The sequence below is a fragment of the Echinops telfairi genome, unplaced genomic scaffold, assembly GCF_000313985.2.
Source record: "Echinops telfairi isolate 266 unplaced genomic scaffold, ASM31398v2 ScPeMD7_3533;HRSCAF=4204_0, whole genome shotgun sequence".
In the NCBI taxonomy this organism is placed as follows: domain Eukaryota; kingdom Metazoa; phylum Chordata; class Mammalia; order Afrosoricida; family Tenrecidae; genus Echinops; species Echinops telfairi.
In genome coordinates this window covers 101554366-101559990 of record NW_022107431.1, presented here as the reverse complement: position 1 = coordinate 101559990, position 5625 = coordinate 101554366, and positions in this window count along the sequence as shown.

Below are 5625 nucleotides of genomic sequence, written 5' to 3'. Positions count from 1 at the left end.
AATGTTTACTTTTTGTTCATACAATCCAGCTTCTCAGATTATTTGTTCAGCATACAGGTTCAGTAAGTATGGTGAAAGGATAAACCTTTCCTGATTTTAACTTGTGTTGTAGTACACCCTTGTTCCCTTCCAATGGCTGCCTCTTGGTCCCTGTACAAGTTCCATAGGAACACAATGAAGTGTTGTACAATTCCCATTTTTCTCAATGCCTCCCATTGTTGGTTATGATCCACATAGTCAGATGCCTCTGTATGGTCAATAAAACACAAGTAAACATTTCTCTGAGGTTCTCTACTGAGAGTCAAGATCTTTCTGACATCAGCAATGTCCCTTGTCCCATGTCGTCGTCTTAATCTGGCTCCAATTTCTGGCAACACCCTGTCAATACACTGCTGCTGCAAATGTTGTTGAATGATCTCCAACAAAAGTTTACTTGCAAAAAAAAAAAAAAGTTTACTTGCATGTGATATAAAGGATATTGTTTGATAATTTCCACATTTCATTGGACTGCTTTTCCTTGAGATTACTCATAGTACAAAATATGGATCTGTTCCTGTCAGCTGTCCATTTAGATGTATGCCAGATATCTTGGCACTGAAAATCTTATGGAAAGCAGCAGAACATTGCCAGGTATAGTGAAAGCCTTATGAGTGGCACTGGAACCTGGGAAAATATAGTGTTGGAAGACAAACCCTTTGAGCAGGAAGGCACTCAAAATACATCTAAGGAAGAGTTGCCGTCTCAAAGCAGAGTTAGTCATAATGGCATTGATGGAGTAAAGCATCCAGCACCTTCATTTTCTGGGGGGGTACAACTCAAAAGGAAAAGAAACAGCGGCAAGCATCTATTAACAGTTTGGAACATGGGTGTACAGAGTACATCTAGAAGTCATCAAAAATGAAATGGAATGCATAAAGATCAATATCCTAGGCATTAGTGAGCTAAAATGGACTGATATTGGCTATGTTAAATAAGACAATCATACGGTTTACCATTCCAGGAATGACAAATTCAAGAGGAATGGTGTTGTATTCGTCTTTAAAAGACATTTCAAGATCTCTCTTGAATATAATGCTGTCTGTGATAGGATAATATCTATACATATACAAGGAAGTCCTATTAATACAACTATATTCAAATGTACACACCAACCACTAAAGCTAGTGATGGAGAAACCGTAAAGCTCTACCAATTTCTTGAGTCTGAAATGAATCAATTATGCTATCATGATGCGTTGATAATTACTAGAAGATAAAAATTTTCCCTGACAAAAAGGAAGAAATAGTAGTTGGAAAATATGGCCTTGGTGATAGAAATGAAAGTGGAGATCACATGATAGAATTTTTCAAGGTCAACACTCTGATTTCAAATATCTTTTGTTCAACAACATAAATGGTCATCACACACGTTGACTTTGCCAAGTGGAATATACAAGAATCAAGCTGACTATATCAGTGGGAATAGACGATGGAGAAGCTCAATATCAACAGCCAAAATGAAGTTGAGGACAGACTGTAGAATAAACTATCAATTGCTAATATGTAAATTCAAGTTGAAGTTGAAGAAAAGTAAAACAAGTCTACGAAAGCCAAAATAGGATCTGCTTTTGAGCAAGTTAATTAAATAGAAGAAAAGATGGAGTCAGAGTTAAACAGACAATTCCAAAGGGCAGCTTTAGAAGATTAAATAGAGTATGCAACATACTCAGCATATCTCAAGCTGAAAGAAATAAAGAAAAGATTCAATGCAATATTGATAGATTCTATAGGTAACATATCAAAAATGCAGGAAGTATCAAAAGTATCAAAAGATGGAAGGAATTCACAGTCACACTATCAACAGAACTGGTCAACATTCAACCATTTCAAGAGGTAAAATATGATCAAGAACTAAGGGTATTGGCTTTGCCTTTACCTTCCTGCTGGCTGAGTCTGGTTGCTGCCAGAGCCCTGGAGATGTTACCAGTGCCATTGGGTCCACATGGATTTGCACCCACCAACCTGTGATATTCCTGCATTCTACATCATTGCTTGTGGCTGTGTGAGTCTGAAGAGGGACTTGTGGACTAGTATTCGACTTATGGACTCGAGTTGGACTGGGTTTGGATGTTTTCTTGATATATAACTACTTATTAATATAGTTATTTTTTATGCATTAAAAAAAAGAATGAATGAACCAAGGGTACTGGCATAGTCCAAGCTGCATTGAAGGCATTGGCAAAAAAAACAAGGCTCCAGGAATTGATGGAATACTGGTAGAAATGCTTGCAACAAGCTGATGAAGCCCTGGAATCACTCACTGGCGGTCCATGGTATCTCAGTATTTTTTACCAACATCATAATTCAAATGTATTAATTCTTTTTTCGTCTTCCTTATTTATTATCCAACTTTCACATGCATACGAGGCCATTTAATATACCATGGGTTGGGTCAGATGTCCTCAAAGTGACACCTATGATCTTTAACACCTCAAAGAGACCTGTGGGGCAGATTTTCCCAATGCAATTCGTTTTCTTTCTTGGCTGCTATTTCCATGAGCATTGATTGTGAGTCCAAGTAAAGGGAAACCCTTGAGAACGTCAATCCTTTCCCCATACATCACGATGCTGGTAACATTATGTTTTACATTGGGTTGCAATCCATAATGAAGGCTGAAGTCTTTGCTCCTCATATCAGCACGGGCTTCAAGTCTTCCTGGATTTCAGCCAGCAAGACAGAGTCACCTGCATATCAAAGGTTCTTAATAAACTTTCCTTCCATTCTGATGCCTCCTTCCTCTCCATAGATCCCAGCATCTTGGATTAACTGTTCGGCATACAGATTGAATAAGTATGTTGAAAAGATACAGCCCTTGTAATCAGTCCTTGCAATCAGTAACCAATTACAAGGATCTACATGTGACCTCCTCCCTGGGGGATGGAAAACAGAAAAGTGGGTGAAGGGAGACATCGGACAGGGCAAGATATGACAAAATAATAATTTATAAATTATCAAGGGTTCATGAGGGAGGAAGGAGTGGGGAGGGAGGGGGGAAATGAGGAGATGATGCCATGGGCTTAAGTGGAGAGCAAATGTTTTAAGAATGACGAGGGCAATGAATGTACAAATGTGCTTTACATAATTGATGCATGTATGGGTTGTGATAAAAGTTGTATGAGCCCTAATAAAAATATTTTTTTAAAAGATACAACCCTAACACACACCTGTCCTTACTATAACAACAACAACAACAAAATTCAGTGTCAACTCATAGTGATCCTATTGGAAGAAGAAAAGCCCATCTTTCTCCTGAGGAACTCCTGGTGGCTTCGAACTGCTGACCTTGAAGTTAGCAGCCAATGTAAGTGATCAGGGCTACTTCCTGATTATAAGTCACGCAGCATTCCCTTGTGCTGTTGGGACAGCTGTCTCTTGGTTTATGTATAGGTTTCATGTTAGCACAATGAAGTGTTCTGGAAGTCCCATTCTTCTCAAGGCTATCCATCATTTGTTATGATCCACTCAATCAAATGCCTTCGCATAGTTAAATACAGCTAAATATCCTTCTAGTATTCTCTGCTTTCAGTCGAGAGCTATATGGCATCAGCAATGATATTCCTCGTCCCAGGTCCTCTTCTGAATCTGGCTTGAATTTCTGGCACCTCCATGTGGATATACTGCTACAGTGGTTTTTAAATGATCTTAACATTTACTTACATGTGATACTAATGGTTTTGGTCAATCATTTGCACATGCTGTGAGTCAATTTGTGTGTGTGTGTGGAATGGGTATAAATATGGGTTGTCCAGGTAGCTGCCATCTAAATTACTTGGCAGAGACTAATGAGAGCTTCCAGTGCTCCATCATCTCGTTGAAACATTCCAATTGATACTCTGTCAGTTCCTGAACTTCTTTCAATATGACATTCTTAATCATGTGCTACCTTTTGAAGTGGTTGGAAGTTGACAAATTCTTTTAGGTAGAGTGACGGCATCATCTTTTGATGCTTCCTGCACCATTCAATATTGTGAATCTTCTATACGGTAGCCCTTGTTGGTGTTGTTTTTCCGTTCTTTCAACTTAAGATACACTGAGCATGTTTTTCCTTTTAGCTTTCTGTATGGCCAGATCAATACCAGGCCGGCTTCTAGCAGCAAGTGACCTTGAATCTTCCCCACCCATGCAGAGCTGACCAGAGCTGGCTGAAGCAACTGGCTGCAAGTGGCCTTGAATCTCCCACACACCTGCGGAGCTGACCAGAGCTGGCTAGCAGCTTTGCAAGTTTTTTTTTCTTTCTTTTACTCTCGGCCCATTTTGCTCAGTGCCCCCTTTGTTCTCGGCCCACCGCTCTGCACCCAGAATGAATATACCCAGAACCAGGAAGACACCTTACATTCCAGAAACCCAGACATACCTGTATCTCCCAATCCCTGACTACCTTATATGAACTCAAGACAACCCAGTCACATGTTCCCCGGCTATATAAACACCACTCCTGTAGTCTGGAGTGCGACTCCCTCTGCCCGGACACTGCAGACCGTGGGACTTCACTCAGGCTGGGTTTTTCTCCCCAGTAAAGCCTATTTGCTCTAATTTGACTGATTTGGTCTCTGGAGCCTCTCAACTACCTTACACTTTCTAATTCCAGCTATTTGCATATTCCAGTTTAATACTGTATCTTCTTGAGCTGTCCTTTCAAATGTTCTGTTCAAACCCTTGTACTTCATCTTTTCTTTCATTTACTTTAGTACTCGAAATTCAAGAGCAATTTCAGATTCTCTTCTGAAATCCACTTTGGTCTTTTCTTTCTTTCCTGGGCTGGCTAGGGGAGTTTAAATCTGCTTCCAAGCACAACTGCACAAGTCTAAACCTTTTGACATTTCTGCTTTGTGGTCAGAAAGAACTCAGCAAAAGCTGAATTTATATCTGCACAGTCGGCAGTTCGAAACCACCAGCATTTCCGCTGGAGAAAGACTGGGCTTTCTACTCCCGTAAAGTTGCCGTCTTGGAAACTCACAAGGGGTCGCCATGAGTCCACGGTGATGCCATGGCAGTGGGTTTTTGAGCATAGTCTACATGGAGCCCTAAGGTGTAACGGTTACATACTGGGCTTGCTAACCTCGAAGTCAGGAGCTGAAAACCACCAGCTGCTAGCGGGCAGAGGGATGAGGTTTTCTACTCTGTGAAGACTTACAGGACAGCATAGACAGTGCTACCCTGCTCTTACAGGGTCTCTGAGTCAGAAGGGACTCAGCATCTTCACTGAGATGTTTTGTTTTGTTGCGGGGCGCCGCTTTACTTCCCGGAATCCACATATCGGTAGCTGTGCACATGAGTACAGTGGTAATGTCCGTGGTCTACAGACCTGGAGCTTCGAACCTGGAGCTCAGCATCTGACACCGAGAGCTGGGGAAGGGGCGAGCTCAGACGCCAAAGCCTTTCCAGTTGCACAGCGCCTGGCCACTCGAGGGCTCCGATAGATGTCACTGCCCCCAGGCCTGGGCTGAGCTCACGAGAACCCCAGGTGAATGAACCTGAGAGTGGCTCGGAGGGGCCCCAACCTCTGGCCGCCTCTTGAGAAAGCACCGGGATCCAGTGCCCTTGCCCAGCTTAGAGAAGAAGCCTAGCTTCAGGGACTGGAGACAA